General features: G+C 45.0%; 1 long non-coding RNA gene across 1 annotated transcript; it reads right to left on the bottom strand.

Annotated features, from left to right (window-relative positions):
• Positions 1-5,880: 5,880 nt before the first annotated feature.
• LOC308187955 lies at positions 5,881-9,026 on the bottom strand. The gene is made up of 3 exons (XR_013945028.1): positions 8,937-9,026; positions 8,603-8,853; positions 5,881-8,014 (listed from the first exon to the last, which is right to left on the bottom strand). It is a non-coding gene; the product is annotated as an uncharacterized lncRNA (long non-coding RNA).
• Positions 9,027-18,729: the final 9,703 nt, after the last annotated feature.

Below are 18,729 nucleotides of genomic sequence, written 5' to 3'. Positions count from 1 at the left end.
ACAAAAAGTCTAAGAAGATTATTTGGTTTAGGTTTTTAGGGTAACCAAATACGAGTCTCCCCTTTGATTTAAATGCATTCCAAATCACTGCATAGCTTGCAGAAAACAAGTATTTTCCCGTTTCTGTGAGGGCAGATGACAAAAGGTACCATCACAGTTGGTGATACATGGTGAATTCCTTGGCACATTCAATAGAAAGCAAAAAACTGTTTGAGTTGATTGTACCTGAAAATCTTTTATACTAAGCACACTGTTATGCTGAAAGTGAGATGTCCAAAGCAACCGTTGGCATATTTACAGGCTTGCAATGTGTAAAGTAAGGAAAACAGGTTGTGCTGTCTACAGTAGAGAGCATGAATACAGCCAGTGTCTTGACAATTTGGGAAGACCCCTGTACCTGTGCTGCACCTGGTTCCTGTACAGAGAAAACTTCAGCATATGAGGGTGCTGTAAGGCAACTCACCCCTCACATAATCTAGGACATAAGGTAGAGGTCATTTGCCCCTAACTAATCCTATCATAGATCAGTACTCAAAATGTGATCCATCTGCTGATCTGCAAGGTCATTTCTCAGTTCCTCATGTCCTGCAAAGTCATTCCTCCAGTCAACATCTTTTCCTCTGGACCTTGGGTCACCTAGCCTGTTGTTCAGTATTGTCAGGATATGGCCAACACGTTCTACATTCTTATCTTTACTTTTGTTCAACTATAGGTAGCTGTGTATACCCTAGATTGTCATTGTTCTTTATCTCATAATTTATTTATGAATACCTGGTGCAGCTCTCTAACTGAAAGTTGTTTAAATGGTGTTTGATAAACCTATTTCTTCTCCATGATCCACAGTTTGTAAAGACTTTATTTGTGTTAGACAAGCAGTCCTTCCGTTGCCCATCTGAACCCTGCACCACAGACAGAGTCACAAGGGCTGTGAGACATACTGCCTGGGTAAATAAATGGGACAACAATGCTAGCAGTTACTCCTTCTAGAACAACGGTGCCATGTAAGGTCATATTTATTTTCATAGCCTTTGTTTTTTGACCTGTTGATTATAAGACCTTATTGTTTTGCAGTTCTGACTAAGCCATTTGTCTTTTGTTGTATCTCATCTGCTGATGAATAGATATCCCTAGCAAACCGAGGCTGCCAAACACCCCTGGGACTCCAGTCTCCGTGCCAGATATTTGCTACATAGCAGTACACGACACTGCAGGGAGATGATGTACCTTTGTCTATGCCGGCAGTGACATCAAAGCAATCATTTAATTTCTGGTGTACTGAGAAAGCCATTGGAAAACGTGAGTGATTTTACAATGAAATCTGTACATTTTCAGTGTCCTGCTATAGCAGCATCACTGTGAAATGCTTTCTTACAGTCACTGAAGTGTAAGAGTACTAGTTGTCATTAATTTATTTGTTCATTAGCATTATGTAGTGTGAAGGTATGGTCAATGAACAAAGCAGGAGGAAGGAAACCAGATAGCTCTACTTCTCGTCATGGTAGCTTCTCTTCAGAGTAATTGTACAAAGCCCCTTCTTGGACAGGAGCATTATTTACCTCCCATTGTTTCAATCACTTACATCTTTCTTAGGCAATTCTGTCACGGTGTATTTCCTTCTTTCCTTTGAGGTGAATTTTAGCCCCTGTTCCCTACTGTAATTTCATTCTTCATATTACTTGCTTTGAGTGGAAGTACACTTATTTTCCTGGCTGACAGTGTTTATAGCTCTGCAGTTTGCTGTTGGAAATTTTCAGTTCACCTTTGGCAGTCTTTGTGAATATCCAGCTCTTCTATCTTACTTACAATACCATGTTCAGTCCTGTTTCAGTTGGGGATCTACTTAGTGCACAATAGAAGTGGTCCATGATCTGCATTGACATGGCCTGCCTTCCCCTTTGTTTTCTGTGCTTGTAGTGATTCGCTTATCTTTGCTTCCTTTGGAAAGTCCCGACAGGTTCTAAGCCATATCAGGGAATGTGCTTCTGATGGGTGTCCAGGTCTAGTCTACGTGATTGGAAAGGGATTTGAAGTCCTTCCAGGCGGAAAATTCATTTGAAGGGGAAGAAGTTGGCAACCATCCCACGATGCTTCCTATTACATGACTAAACTGTTGACTTTTGGTGACCATTTTTAAAGGGCTTTCTAATCAGAAAAGCAATAATTTCAATAATCTTTCAATTTCAAAATCTCAAAATTTCAATCTGACCATATAATTATACCCTTTATTCCACTAGAAATCCTGCAGTTAAAATAAAGAGAATAATCTTGCTCCAACCATGAAATACTTGAAATGTGTAAAATATTTCTTTTCCTTTGCTTCAGGAGAGCCATATGGAAGAATCTTGATGCGAGATTATCATTTTTTCTTCTTTCTGTGAACTACCATCAGAAGTAGTGATTTGTTTTATATGTAAAATATGAACTCAGGCACTCTGCTCCAGCAACTTAGTTTGTGTAATTATACACTTTTGTTAATAATATGTCATATTACTGTGATTAACATTTGTAAATCACCAAGTGTGTAATAGTCACCTCCAGTTATTAAACCAACTACACAACTTATCTGAGCAATTTTAGCAGATACTAAGCTACACGTGCTACGAAAACAATTGATAATGCTGGAGAACAACTGTTTCTGTGCACACTTTTGGAAGGCTAGCAATGCCAAACAACTAAAAAAGCTTAGATAGGCTAGGAAGTTCTGTACATAACTGGTCTTTACCTCATGTCAGAGGATAATGGTGGCTTGCTTCTTTGTGTGATTAGTTTATGACTTTTTTCATTAAAGCCAAAATCTTTCTGTCATTATTCATCATCTGCATATGCTTTTCCTTAGGCTGGTACCTGCACTTTAGACTGGTACCTGCACTTTGCTGAAAACCTCCATGCAAAGACTGAGATTCTTGTCAGGACACCTTCAAGAAAACTGCCGTACTGAACCAAGCTCAAAGTTGGCTCGAAACCTCTTGGACAACGCGGTGGAGTGCACTGCCCTTGCATCTGACTCATGGAAAAGAGCTGCCCCATACCACCCGAGAGCAAAGTGCTTTACAAACAGCATGAGACCATGCCTAAACCCTTAGATAGCAAGAGATGTAAGACCACAGGAAGCATTGACTTTTCCACACTGGGAATGTGGAAGCTCTTCCATTTGTTTTGTGCTGTGAACCAACAGGCCAACAGACTGCTGCCAGTAAATCCAAATGCTGTCATCACAGCAGCTGCCCAGGAGCACAGAGGTGTGGGTTAATAGAACCTGCAAAAGCCAAGCACATAAAGAACTTCATCAAAATACATCAGTGCATCAGACATCCATTTGCTTTCAATCCTAAGGATAAACAAAGGTCACACTGTCACCAGATCACAGAAGCTTGCTGGCTTGATGCTATTTTTTGCCGAGTTGCTCAAGAATTAGAGAATAGCTGGCAATTTCATTCACAAATATTTGCACTCCTAACGGGGCAGTGGAAGCATGGATGACTGGAAAAGACATGGCTGTTCTACATCTGGGGAGGAGACAAATGATCTCTAAAGCTACCAGGCAGCATTTTTGCTGTCTCTTTGTTAGGAAACTTTCTGTTAGAGTGACATACAGAGCTGAAAGCCTCTACTAAAATGTGTTTGGCATCCAGCTCCAACTTCTGGGTCTATGGTCCAGCATGGTCCACCTAGAAAGTGGCTACCAAAAGGAACCAGAGGCAGCAGCTGTGCTGCCTGCCTGCTCAGGAGCTCTGTGCACTCTGGGGCAGTGCCTGCTGCATTGGGAAGTCCCGTCCTTTTTCTCATCATCCAAAAGTTCAGCAATAGCAATCTGCATGCCTTGCTTGGCAGCCGTCCCAGTAGCACAAGAGCACTCTGTGATGGACTCTCTGGTTTCTAGGCTTGGATGACTACTTCTTAGACTTTCTAACAGCAACATTTCATGCTGTCATTTCAAGCCATTTCATGGCTTATAGACACAATGGCACTGCAGATGAAATAGTAGGCACAGTCTCTTCAAGGGTCCCTTAGACCTGATCAGGAGTTTTAAGCTCTCCTTCTTTAAGATATATGGACCCCCCCAAGGAAGAATGGATTTTGAACCTCTGCTCTCAGACATATCTCCTTTTAACATGTGGAGTTCCAAAAGCAATGACAGATTAGAAACTCATGCCAAAGTCGGTGAAGCATTTAATAGAGCCCAAGGAAGCTAGTGTCAATCTTTCCTTTGTCCAGAATTACTTTAACAGAAGTATGCGACCTCTTCGAACTCTCTCTATGGCTCGTGTGAAATGAAATCTAACCTAAGTGCGGTAATCTGGGGGCATTAAATTACGTTTAACCTAAATCGTTAACAGTTGTTGATTCTCCACGTTGTAATTACATTGGCTACAAACGGGATCGAGTCCACAGCGCGGAGGAGACGTCAGTGGGGTGACTGGGAACTGACAGGCAGCAGCGCCAATCCCCGGCGCCGGGCTGGGAGGGCTCGGCAAGGGAGGGGGGCTCCGCACATATGTCCAGAAATTGCTGCAGTGGATGGCTTGGCTCGGCTCTCGCTGCTATTTAAAGGCACATGAGCTGCATGTTAAATTGAGCATTAGTATTTGCCTGGCTCGCCGGCTTACAGCTGGTTTGGTGGCGCTGTACAGCTCTCTTGTTGGGGGGCTGAGGACAAAATGAAGGCAGGAGCTGTAAGCACAGAAATTTTAGGACATGAGGGGCTAATTCCTACTTCTCATCTTGAGCGTTTCGTCAGGGCAACTCCCTGAAACAGAACAGCGTTAGCAAATTAAGAGCATAGTTTGCCACTGTGCTTTGAGTTGCCAAGAAATGCCTGGTTTCTTCCACGAAGAGCCTGCTCAGATAAACCTCTCTACTTTTCGTGGAAGATAAGGAGGAGAGTTTGCAAGCAGAGGATTTGCCTGTTGCCTAGCCTGACCAGCCAGCCGGGGTGCCCGTTGTCAGCAGTTATCCCAGTGCTGCAGGAGGCGGGTGTAAAGCCTCAGGACACCTTTCCTACTTACTGTAGGGAAAAAAAAAAGTGGAATCTGTTAAATCCATAAATTGCTGTCTAAAATACCTATCAGCTCACTAACAAACTATTACCAAAAGGTTTTAAAATGCTAGCGAATGAGACAGGAACCACAGCACAAAGAAACTGAAGCTGCGCCTATACTAGCAAATGAAATGTGCCTGGGGCCATTCCCTGGCACTGAGGCCGGTTGGCAAGGAGCAGCCTGCATCCATAACATTAACCTCTCTTACCCTCCAAAACAGGGTGGTCGCATGGAAACTGGTGCTGGGAACAGTCCCTGGCCCACCGTGCTTCTGAACCCTACCCAGAAACAGGGCAGGGGAGAGGTGGCTGGCACCGGCCCACGTGCCAAGAACCGTGCCACAAATTTCACCGTGGGGAGGACGGGGAGTGCTCGGGGCACCCCGGTGCTGTCAAACCTCGTGGTGTTGAGTGAATTCCAGCCTCTGCTATGGACAAGAAAAATCTCACAGTGAATGAGAGCAGCTCCACCCTTTTATGCTCTTGGTTAGGAGCACAAGAACATGTAAGACATGTACTTTGCCCTGAAAGCCTTGCTGGCAGGAGTCACAGCCCTTGTGCCATGGGTGGGCGCACACCTCCTCTGCAGTGCAGATGTGTCTATCTGTGCCAAACAGGAGCTATTTAATTTAATTTTATTTTAGAAATATAGTGTTTTGTATGACTTTTGTGGGTTTTTAAGGCTTTGTGTTCCTGTAATTGTTATGTTAATGTTTCACCTTCTGAAATTTCTGATCCATACTTTCTCCTCTCAGCCATTTCTAATACAGTTTTGAATCCTTGAATTTCATTTTCATGACAAAAGATGTCAATCATTAGCCCTAAATAAGACAGCCGCAATATTTGTTGTGACTGGAAGACAACAGTACTCATTTATTTAAAACAAAATAAATAATAATAATAAAAAAGTCCCAGGCAAGAGGAGTGCCAGTTTCTAACGGCAGATTTACTTTACTCATAAATCAGAACAATGCAGAGCTGCCTGGCCGGGCTGGCCATGTAGCTGGGGCTGTGGTTTAGTAATGCAACATGTTCAGTGGCAATGCTGGTTTCAATTATTCTCACTATCGTCCATTCCCATCTCAGAACTAACATTTCTTGGCAGGATTTTTTTTTTTTAATCGGATCAGTTCCCTAATCCCGTTCAAAATGCAGTGCTGCAAACAGTTGTGCTGTCACAACCAAACGGGCTGAAGACAAGCAGTCAGGAGAGAGGGGATGGAGAGTGGGAGCCAGGGAAGGTACCTGATACTGAGTTTGCAGTGAGTTTATATCTGTTTTCTGTTTTTAATGCCTGCTGCGTTTTGCTTTCTGCCTCTCCTGTGGGTGAAAGCGTAATCTGAGGAGATGGTGAGTTCAGGATTTCATGGTTATCCACTCCTTGTTTTCTGTGCACCTTCCTTCTCAGGCCTCACTGATGTTTTGTCTCGTGCTCCTTTACTGCTTTGGTAAAGTGGCACTTGGGCTTCCTCTTTCCAAGAAGGGATCGCTCAGAAGGCAGGATGTGTTTTCACAGCAAATACCAGCTTCATTTACCTGTATAAAGACTGGTAGATATGGCCAATGTGACTACCCCTTTCAGAGTGAGTCCCCATTCCAGCAGGACTTCATGATCATTCAAGTTCCTTAATACTTCAGTAAAAAAAAAAAAAACTGCTATCAGATGGTTAATGCAGTTAACAGCAGTGACGAAAGGGGAAGAACTGAGCACAACAGAAGGAACAGATTAGGGAGAACTCCCTCAATGAGATGTTTTCAGCTCGGTTGGGTCCAATGAAAGTCAGCCTGGAGTGCTTAGGGACAAGGCTGAAGCAATCCCAGAGGTTTTTGCAGCTAAACCCAGCTCTCTGGCATCTGTGGTTGAATTATCCAGTTTGGAGATTATCTCTGCCACATATGCAGAGATAGGTAGTGTCTGACATGGCTCATTATCATGAGAGCCACATGAATGAAGCGTAGCAGATTACAGGGTCATGTTGGGCCTGGAAATAGTCTAACAATCTCCATTCAAGACAAGGCTCTCAGAAAGTCTGTCTGGACATGAGCTGACTGCACTTGTACCTGTGTCATATCCCCTGCCAAGCTCTGGGAGAATCACCTGCTGAGGTACAGAGTGAGGAAAGTCGTGTGGGTCATTTCCAGCCCACTGCTATGCCCATCCACAAAGCCTTGTTCAACATGAGTCCAAAATAAGTCCAACTGGATCTGAGCTAATTCCATAAAAAGATCTTGGACCACCTCTGTGTTGTATTCCCACAGACCTGCATGGTTCTGTGTATCCATCACCCAGCAGGTTTCAGCCCTCCTGGGGCCCCAGCAAGGCACTGACAGTACCTTGGAGGATTTGTGATGCTGCAGAAGACTGGAAAAGGGACAGACTTAAAAAAACAAAAACAAAACAAAACAAAAAAACAGGAAAGGAAGAGTCATTATGGGTCAGATCAAAAGGCTGAATGCAGAAAGTAAGCCATAATGTCTAAGACCGGCAGGCAAGTTGGCCTCACCTGCAGCCCTGGTGGCACAGCCCCTGACCAGAGACCAGAAGTGGTCCAGCTTGCCCAGGTGTGCTGCCTCTGTGGCCCTTCCCCATTGTCTTCCCAGAAGCAGAGGCAAGCCCTGTGCTGCCTGTTGGACTGTGCTGGGTAGAAGAAACTCAAGTATGAAGGTAGCAGCCCACAGGGGCTTGCCAAGTGTAAGTCACATCAAAACAGCTCAATATTTTCTGTGCCTCGTTACCATCCTGTTTGTGTCTGTGTCTTTTCCTGCAGTCATTTTCTGGTGCTTTCCAGCATTTCCCAAGGACATAAGTGATGTCACCAACCCCAGTGCTGGGGAGCTCCTCATTGCAGCCTTGTTCCTGGGAAATGCAGCAGCTCGATGGCACCGCTCCTGCCCAGATCTGTGCTTCGGTGGTAGCCTTTTCCCAGCAGCTTTTCCCAACAAAAGGGTCGTTTAGCCACTGATTCTTCTTCTAGACTAAGTGAACGTCAGCTGTTACTCCAAGCATCAAAAGGTTTTTACCGAAATCACAACAACGTAAGAGAAGACGGAAATGTTTAGATAAGGTATCTAAACAACCCTGCACCAATTACACTAGAATAAGAAAGAAAAATAAATAGCCTCCTTAAAGCATTTTAAAGTAGCAGTTTAATTCTGAATTGGATTTATGTAGATGTTAGAGTTCCTCCACTACAGCTGTACTCACTCCTTCACTACGTCAGTGCATAGCACCTCACTGGAAATGGTTGTGCAGGTGTCCTAAATGTCTACTTCCATACCCCGAGATATTTTGACATCTGTTTAGATGAAGAAAATCTGCAACTCCAGACACTGTCTGGAAGAATCTACTTCAAAATAGCCAGGATGAAATAAGAGAGATGTTTATCTCTCTGTGAAAACCACTGTGAAAAATTGAGCACTAATATGCTGTCCCACATGCTTTGCAAACCACTTCTCCATGCGCCACATCCAAGAAACTTCACTGTGTGATTCACCTGCACTGAGCAGTGATCGTTTCAGTATTTTCCAGCCCCTCAGCTGCTTAACACCTTACGTATCACATACCTGACAGGAGGCTGCATTACACCCATGACTCAGATTTTTCTCCTGCAGTAATTATACTCCTACAGCAGAAGTGGAGGTTTCGTGACTTTGTCACCGCGGCTAATGGATGTGTCTGCATGCTGACATCGGTGTGAGTTATCCACCCGTCTCCCGGCTATTGGAGGGAGATCGGCGTGACTCACCCCTGGGGTGCCAACTCAGACCGGCAAGGAAACAGTTCCTCCTTGTTTCTTTCCTCTTTGAATGTTGCTCTGTATAAATAGCGAAATCTGAAACAATCAATCCCACAACCGCATTTTAGGGCAGATAAAATGACTCAGTTGCAGGATCTCACCTCCCTGCTGATGCCAACAGCACAGCCGTCTTTGTCAGAGCTGGTCGCTTTAGGCTCCCTTTCGTTCAGTGGGGGGAAATAGGCACTTCTAGGGCACGACTCATCCTGACGAGGTTAAATATCAGCCTTAGCATGAGGTGAGTCATCTCCTAAAAGTGCCTCTTCCGCCTGCTGGCTCCAGGGACAGCCTGCACAACAAGTGGCAGCACCAAGAGCTGCGCTGCCGATAACCTGCAGCAATGGGTGATGAGTCCTGCTCTCAGAAAGTCAGAAACAAGTGCAAATGCATCTAAAGATCTCAAAAAATATCCTGCCATGACATCCAGATGCAGCCTCCCACCCTTCTCTACCTGACTTCTTTTCCTTTTATTATATTTTTATTGCACTGACAATATTTGAGCAGATCCACTGGATTAAATAGTGTAGGGCGGTATTGCTTGCCAAGTGCAGGACAAAGTTGAGTTCTTTCTTTCATGCCTGTAAAACTTCTTTCTGTAGAGATAGAACACCCTAGATACCCTTACCACCACCCCCCGAATCTGTACAGGTTTCTCATAATGTAAAACCAAAATCTGCACTTGAATCAGAATAATCTGGACACCCTTCAGCCCCGGGTCACCTTGGAAAGGCTCTCAGAAAGGGGTGGAATGGTGTAGGCTGCCAATCCTCCAGTGCAGGGGCTGTTCCCGTTGTTTTCCACTGGGAAAATCCCAAGAGCACCAGCGACATAAAAGTCTGGCACCCACTGGGGAAATGGGACACCCAACCTGCAGGCGACAGAAACTGCTGTTCCATATGGTGGCAGGAGGTATCATGGGGTGGTGGTGGGACCTTCGGAAACTCTTCTGCAACCATCTGGACATGGATTTGACTTCTTGCTTCGCTGTGTTTTCTACTTCTGAGCCGGGAACTCACATGTTGAGCTGGGTGCCCACCCAGATTCATTCTTTAGAAAAACTAATGGCTAATTTACCAACCTACCAGTTTGCAGACCTAGTTTCAAAAGAGGCAACACAATGTGTTGGGATTCTTTTAAGGATTTGAAATGCTCTTTTGGATGGTTTCCCAGGGCACTTTTCATTTTATTTTGATTTATACATCCAGCAAAAAGGATCATATCTAATCCCAACTCTAATGCCATTGGCTATGTGTTAAGCACAATGCTAGAATGAAACACTTTTGCCTAACACTTCTTTTGGGGAGGGAGAGAGAGAAAAGGAAGGGCCTAGCAACAAGAACGAAATCCATAACATTTAACAACAAATTTTTAATGAGTCACATATCAGCTCTTTCAGGATTATAATGAATTTTAATGAAAATAGATTTAAAGAAGGATTAAGCCAATTTGTACAGTTATGAAAAGCAGATAGGTGAAAAAGAGAGAATGAAAAGGCTGCAGAGTTTACAATAACTTTGTTGTGATGCCTCGGACCAAACCAAATAACAAGGATGTTTACCAAGGAAAAACACCTGAAAAACCTCACCTGATGTCATTTCTGAAACCTGGTTGTGCATTTCTGCTCTGAGTGTGATAAAACCTGACAGTGATGCTGTGCAGAGCAGAACAGGTGCACAGCCAGTGCCGCCCTTCTGAAATGTGTCATCCCACACTCACGTATGGCCATGCTGGTTTTGAGCAAGGGGGTGTCCAAAGGGTGTCATGCCTAACTACTCTTACATCCAGATCTTCAGCTAATTGTGATTAATTTTATTGAGTGCCGTTTTATAAACATTTTATGAAGGTTTCCTTGCTCCTCGTTCATTGACAGCTCCATCCAGAACTCAAAGCTTCATTGCCCAGCCTTCTGTCCTCCCACTCGTGTTCCTTATCTGCCTTCATGCTCTGAAATAAAGCCTTTTTCCCTGTCTTCCTCACCGTCTGACACAGCCCCAGAGGATAAGATATCCAGGCACTGGTGCTCTCCTCCCAGTGATAACGAAAACTCCTGGCTCTGGCTGGCACTCGGGGCAGCCGGGCAAGTCGTGCCCCCCCAGCTCCCAGCTCCTCTTCGCCTTCCCAAGAGCCGCAGCAGTGCCTGATAACCACGCACTTTCAACCAGGATCAAAATAATGTTGTAAAATGTGATAAGGCTCACAAAATGTTTTGGCTGGCTGAGGCCATGCGTGAGAAACACGGAGGTGTCAGGCGGGAGTGGAGAGAGGCAGGAGGACGGGCTCCTTCCTGACCCCACATCCCCCCAGCCCCATGAAGTCACACCATGCACATGGCCCCAGTGGCAGGGGCAGGGTCCCATCCTGGCAGAAAAGGCAGGGGTTCGTGCACAGGGTTTTTCAGGACTGCCTCCAATTATTCTTAATGATCAGGCATGATTGCAGCACATTTTGAACCAGAGACCTGGAAAGTTTTGACAAGCTTTATCAAAAGTTTTGCAGTTCATCTCAAGGACTAGCATTACAATTAATGTCATTTTCTGGTTTATAGTCATAATCCTGGAGCAAGAGCTGACAATTGTTAATTTTATGCTTTCTTTCTTTCCGGTTACCCATTATGTCAGCATATTTCATTTATGCTAGGCTTTCTGAAATCAATCTTCATTTTAATGTATAGTCCCCTATTGCCTTTTTTTTAGTAAACAGCTGAAGATTTAGTGTTGGCTTCTAACACTGAATCCATTTATGATAGTTTACATAATCAGATTTTCAGTGCTCTATAAATCTGTCTTGAAATGCTTGGATTGCTCCAGGACTAAACTGGTTAACTTTCTGAACTGTTTTTCATCATTTGTGTACATTTCACCATTTTAAGAAACTGTTAAGATGCTATTTTGGTAGGGCTTTAGCATCTTCTATGTGTCATTGATTTTTTTTCCCCCAATGGGGAATTTCTACAAATGAATGTTTTATTTTAAAAGAACTGCTTCGGTCATAAATATCTCTTAAGCTACTAAACGTCAAACTTTCTTGTGGCAATGGGGTAATTCATCTCTTGAATATAGTGGTTGGCTTTTGCAATTAAACATAGTGATGAAATTTCACTGGGAAGAACAAGCAAAACTAGCCGAAATATTAACATACAGATGGGTGGCGAACCTGTGAAGCAGCTTTGACGGGAAGCAGGAATGTACTCCCAGAGGCTGCCCAGGGGTTTTCTTACTATGTACAATGTCCTGCTTTTAACTGCTGAGGAACATCAGGGCTACCAGGAGCAAGCTGGACATGGGTCCAATGTACAGCAGTGCAACCAGGGCTTTGAAATCATCCCTTCACCCAGTGGAGAACCAAGAGTCCCTGAACATGGTGGTTTGCTCTGTGTCCTTCAGCACCAGGACACAAAAGCAACTGGTGAGCTGAACTGATGGGCCTGGGGACTGCTGGCGGAAGCCTAGGCATTACCCAGAGATGTGTTGCTTCACCACCATCAGTTTTAGGAGGCTTCATCTGTGTTGTTGCTCAGTGTACAGAAGCCACGTTCCTGAGAAGGAACTGGAGGGAGAAGCCCCTGAGCTTCAGCCGGCTGGACTGGAGCGTGGAGCCACAGCTGGGATCACTTGCATTTGCAAGGTGAGTTTGACCTGCAGCTGATCCTTCCTTGAAGCTCGGTGTCTCTTCCTCTCCAACGTGAGGCCAGCTCTACAGAGTTACAGCCCATTTCACAAGCTCAGTTGCTAAATTGATCGCATTAAATCAGAGAAATTTTCTCATGAGGAAACACACTGACTTGGGTTCACACCTCCTCATATAAAGTTGGCTCAAAACACGCACTTTGAACTCGGTTTATAGCTGTGCACACTGGGGTGTTATTAAAACCTTTTAGAAGCTGAACCGGTGTGGAGAGTGGAGAAAATTGCATTTGGATTTATCCTGTGAGAGTGGACTGATGTTAGATATGAAGTGCCTGAGTTCAAGGCTGGGAGATAACAGCTTTGCAAAGGCACAGCTGGCTTGGGCTCTTCCCTGTGATAATGTCACCCTGCAGCACTAAGGGTAAGTAAGCAAATGAGAACATGGGGTTAACTGGAGCAAATCCACTGTAACTCAGCTGCAGTTGGATAAGTATCACTTTGTTTACCTCATACTAATGCAGAGGATTTAACCAAAACAGTCAAATCAGTGTCTGGTTTAAAACATTCTTGTCTTAGCCAAAACCTAGATGTTGGGAAGTATATTTCTGATACACCGATCTTCCCAGAGGAGAAGAAAGCTGAGAAAAGGAACAAGCAGTGTGGAAGGGACAAAATAGAGGAAAGAGCTAGAAAGGGTCAAGTCTAAAGTGAAGTCTTGGGAAAAATAAATTTTCCCGGGCAGGAAAATTGCCGAGGAGGTACCTGGTAAATTTATGGTGCCTTCACAGCTGCACAGCCCCATGGCTGTTGAGTGCTAGATTACTCTGTTAGACAGAGATGTAAATTCTGCCTAAGCCCTCCAGTAGTTTCTTGTGATGGTGTCCTGGACTTTGCCCCTGAACTCAAAAAAAAAAAAAAAAAAAAGAAAAAAAATCATGTTGCTTAGTCATGAGCGTGTTATCCTTGTAAACAGGGTGGAGCAGCAATGTGAAGTGAAGGAGAGGGTCAGCGCCCAGCAGTCCCTGTGCCACCTGGTATAGTCCTCTGTGGCACATGTTGAGTCACAACTCCTATGTGGGGACATCCCCATTTCTCCCTCGCACTGACCCCTCTGGGGCCTGCAGCTCTCCAGGTGCCCCCTTGGAGCTGGGCGCAGCTTTGTTGCCCACCCTGGGCAACACTATGACTCATATATACGACCCTATAGCGTCATATCAGGAGGACTATTCAGTGTTTGGGGTATAGCAGGTGGACAAGACCATCTGCTCACAGAATGGTTTCTCGTTCCAGCAGGGAGATCAGAGGAATGAAGATCCTTTTTACCACCTGTTCATGTCAGAGACTGATCTGAGCTAGGTTCCCAAATTCACATATGCTTAAACTTCAACCTAAATCAGGCTGCGTGGTCAGGGACCGAATCCAGAGGGCTGAATGTTCAATTCCTTGAATCAAGGAAGAAGAGAGATGGGCTGGGATAAAAGCGTATGTGTGTGCAAGAGAGAAAGAATCATTGATGCAGGCGGAAGCTGCGTTGTGCACCTCTGGGTTCGCCTCTGTTTCCAGCCCCAGCATACGCAGAAAAGCTGTTCCCGGCTTTCCAAATCAGGCAGGCACAGTCAGTGTATTCATGGACCTGAATCAAGTTACTGTGTAAAGAGCGCTCCAGCTGAACATCAGCAGAGTCAGACTCCTTCTGTTGAGTACTTTGATACGAGTGGTGGAGGGTCTCTAACAAGCTATGTTTACATATAACATGTATAAGTCATGTATGACATATAAAACATATTAGGCTGCTGGTTGCAATCTAGTATGTGCAGATTTGTAACGAAGTTTGTGCATGAATGTTCATGGGATTTACATTTTTGCAAGTGTGGAAAGGTGGAACACACATTACTACGCAAGGCTACCCTTGGTAATCAGAACTGTTAGGGAAAGAATGCAGGAAGGAATTAGTGCTGATGGGAGAAATGTGGATTTTGATAAGGGAAGCACCATCACTCATTCCTAATGAGCATCAAATGTATTACTGGTAGTGTGTAAATGTAAAGGGCTCCCTGGTACGATGATCAAAAAGCAATGGCACACAGACCTTGGATCTGAAGCACCTGGAAGAATCACAGTATGGTTTGGGTTGGAAAGGACCTTAACGATTCCCTAATTCCAACCCCCTGCCATGGGCAGGGACACCTCCCACCAGAGCAGGTTGCCCAAAGCCCCATCCAGCCTGGCCTTGAACACCTCCAGGGATGGGGCAGCCACAGCTTCTCTGGGCAGCCCGTGCCAGGGCCTCACCAACCTCAGAGTAAATAATTTATTCCAAATACCTAATTTAAGTCTGCCCTTTTTTAGTTTAAAGCCATTCCCCCTTGTCCTATCACTACACCCCCTGACAAAGAGTCCCTCCCCAACCTTCCTGCAGGCCCCCTTTAGGCACTGGAAGGCCGCTGTAAGGTCTCCCTGGAGCCTTCTCTTCTCCAAGCTGAACAACCCCAACTCCCTCAGCCTGTCTTCATAGGAGAGGGGCTCCAGCCCTTTGTGGACCTCCTCTGGACTGGTTCCAATACTCCTATGATGGACTGAGGCTGCAGCCCCTTGGCAGCTTGCTGCCAGGGGAGGGGAGCTCTCGAACCATGCACTGGGACCCCATGTTAAATGATCTGCCTCCAACACACAGGGAGGGCATCAGTGCTGAGCCAGGGACGTGCTGTTGACATACTGGCTTTGGGGCTCTTTTCCACCATGCACCTGCTGAAACACCACATGCCCCTATTAAAGAGAGACTATTCTACTTAAAAAAAAGTAAAAAATAAAATTTAAAAAAAAAATAGAAAAAAAAGAAAGGTGTAAACTGGATGTCCTCCACTTGCACTCTATTAAATTCTCTGATCAAATAACACAGTGGTCAGCAATAGACTCCCTGTTTGTCCGTGATATCCCAGACTTAATTTAGCTACTATTAGGTTGTAAATTTTAAGGTAGACCACTGAGGTAGAGTCAGGATTGGCAAAGCAGCCCCCGGAGGTAATCAGTCAAAAATACATCTAACAAACAACAAACTCATGGCATGGATTTCGAAACAATGAGATAAAACAGAGATGGTGTGACAGTGTTTGTTCTCTTTCTGTTTCCTGAGCCTTCAGGGTTCATGTCTTCTCTCCAGCCAGCAGAGTCTGAAATAAAACTTTTAAAGTGGAGGTGCTCCTGTAATTTCTTGACACTTTTCAATGCATGTATAAATACGATTTCTTAATTAACTATGAGCAGTTGGTTGAAGATGTATCAGGAGAAAGCTTTTCAAGTCATATTTATAAACAAATTGCTAATCTCTTCAAATCCATAATTACCCATCACAGCTGATGAGCAGTGCAAATACCTTTCAAGATACAGTTAACCCCTTATAGCTGTTCAAAATGTGAGTTGTTACACCTTTGTAACTGGTGTAATAGGGAACTTTTGTATGAAGTTTGTACTCTGTGAACTGGGATTTAAGATAAAGAGCAAATATTGCAAAACTGATAAAATCTGGAGAACTGGCAGAAGCATACTGGCACGGAGAGCCAAGTGTGAGACACCCAGTACACTCCTAGAGGCTTGTTCTTTAACGTGAACGGAAAGCTGAAAGCGCTGTTTGGCTGCCTCAAGTGCTAGCCGCGCCCGTGGTTTTGTCTCTCAGCACTTCCTTTCCTACCTCGCAGATCTCCAAAATATGCTGAATAAGCTGTGGGCATCACCACTTCTGCTGCTGGCGGGGAACTCAAGGGGTGGGGAGATGGCTGCATCCAACCCAGCTCCTCCACACGTTGGCTGTGCTTGGGGCAGTCCAACACAAGCCCCATGCATCCCCCATCTCCTCCAGTAGGTCCAGCAGGAAAGTGCATCATCTACTTCATGCTCATGGGCAGAAGTCAAACTTCTGTTCTGGTGCATGACAAAACCATGGTGCTGAGGACTCTTCTGGGCACAGCTTGAAGTTTTCAACCCCAGCTTCCCTGGAAGGTGCCACAGATCAGCCTGGTACCCCATACCTCCCGGCCCTGTGCCCTGCTGCATAAGGAACGATGTCAGCCACTGGAAAGCTGCTACACAAGGTAATGTCTGGCCCACAGCTTCAGGGAGCAAGCTGGGGGCTGGAAGAGCCAGTTGGTGCCCTGCTGCCCAGGGCTTATCTTTTCACAGTGCTCGGTAGCCCCAGCCTTCTCTGAACAGCGGTGATACAACTGCCAGGCTTCTACCCAGGGGGCTATGCTAGTAAATGCAGTTATCATAAAATCATAGAATCACTGAATAGTTTGGGTTGGAAGGGACCATAAAGATCACCCAGTTCCAACCCCCTGCCATGGCAGGGACACCTCCCACCAGACCAGGTTGCCCACAGCCCCATCCAGCCTGGTCTTGAACACCTCCAGGGATGGGGCATCCAGCAATGGCAACATCCTCTCATTTACAATTTTATATTATTGTTACTATAGCAAGGACGAAAAACTCATCCTAACTGAGTTTTTTACTTACATGAAGACTGTGTGAGAAGGGTGGGTGCAGCTATTCATGGGGTCCTGCCTCAATGCCCCTCAGCAGAGACCATGTTTGTCTCCATCGGTTCAGGATGGATATTTGGAAGATATCAATCTCTCTGTTTTGCCTAATCTGGGATCTGAGCATCCTTTCTGCAGGAACATTGTTTCAGGAGCTTTTTCATGGCTCACACTGGTCACACTTGCTTGTGCAGTATGGAAACCCATTTGAAGGCACTTGAAAACAGACCCTGCAATGTGCTGCTCTATATTTAAGAAGGCTGACACAAAAGCTTCAGGAACAGATTGGAATAAACCAATGACACCACATAACATGGATATTTCCTGCAGATATATTCCTTGATTTTCCTATTTGGACATGTGGTAATGAAGTAAAAATGTCAGCAGAGTCTACCTCCACTATCTCATTCTTTAGACTTTTGAGAGTAAAATAAGGGAGCATTTCAAGAGATTCCTGCTGCATCCACCAGCTAATCCTTGGCCTTGAGTGTGCTGTGAAGCACATTACAGTGTGTCCAAATAATGAGAATTACTGCTGGCAATGAAAGGAGGAGCTCAGCATCAAGGACAACATCCAGCCTTATCATGTACCCATGCAGTCTGCTGAAGATAACAAAAAGAGACTGCTCCAACCAACAATTTTTGTGCATCTCTAGTGTTTAAGAGTCTCAAAAATGATCGCAAAGGCTCTTGGATGGCAAAGACCTTTGCATACAGTAAATATTTTAACAGCTCGTTTCCAAATTTGTTCCTGGCAGACAATACTTACATTTTTTTTTCTAAGTTTGTTTTGAACCCAAGCTGTATTTATTTTGGGATGAGGAGGACTGCTAGATGCTTTTTTCCATTCCTGAGACTGGACTCTGATGAAGCTGATGAAACACTAGCAGTGTTTGTTCATCTATCAACTAGCACTCTGTTCATCTTCTGGTTTGTCTCCTGTGCTAGGCTGAGCTGAAAGTTGAGTACAGGCTTTACCTTAAGCCTTCCAGGTGGCAACCAACACGTGGAGTCCCAGCTTTCTCAAACGGAGCCCACAGCCTTTCCCAAATTCATGGTGGCCACCCCAGCACTGCACAGATCAGCGCACAACAGCAGCAGGAGGAAAGGCAAGGTCTCTGCAGTGCTGCAGCATAAAGCATTTCTTCCATGAGGCATATGAGGTTTTGTGGTTCAGAAAAATTTTCAGGACCTGGTTTTCTATTCCCTGGAGTTGCTACTCATAAACCAGTCAGACGCAGAACTGCTTGGAGAAAAGAAGCTGAAGCCTTAATTTTAGAGTCAAAAATGTATTTCCGGATAGAGTTTGTAGATTCATGTCTAATGCCATGTTGTGTATTATTACACCCAAACTGGTGCCATGGCTTGCTTTGTGGAGACAACGCAAGGCAGAAGGGAGCCGCCATTGAAGCCAAAGCGCCACTCCTGCAGGCCTCAAGGGAATTGGGATTTTCTTTAGGAATGGAGGCAGATGAAGTCCTTGGTCAGGTTTCTAGTGCAGCTATTGCATTCCCACATTGTTTCTCCTGGGGCTGCCTCTCCTAAGGGAAAACTCCTACCGCTGCCTGCTTCCTGCTTCACAAAATTAGGGGGTATTCTTCAGCCAGCTCAAGCTTCTGAGCAGGTTTGCCTTAAGGCTGTGCTCACAGAGCAGAAGTGATGGCCCAGGGGCAGGCTGAAGCAGGGGAAGGGCAGGAGCTGGGCAGTGCGTGCACAGAGGAAAACCCAGGGTGCCA

Source organism: Anser brachyrhynchus (genome assembly GCF_964034855.1).
Source record: "Anser brachyrhynchus genome assembly, chromosome: 1".
Classification (NCBI taxonomy): domain Eukaryota; kingdom Metazoa; phylum Chordata; class Aves; order Anseriformes; family Anatidae; genus Anser; species Anser brachyrhynchus.
Note: the sequence above shows the minus strand (reverse complement) of the source record. Positions and strands in the feature narration are given on the sequence as shown.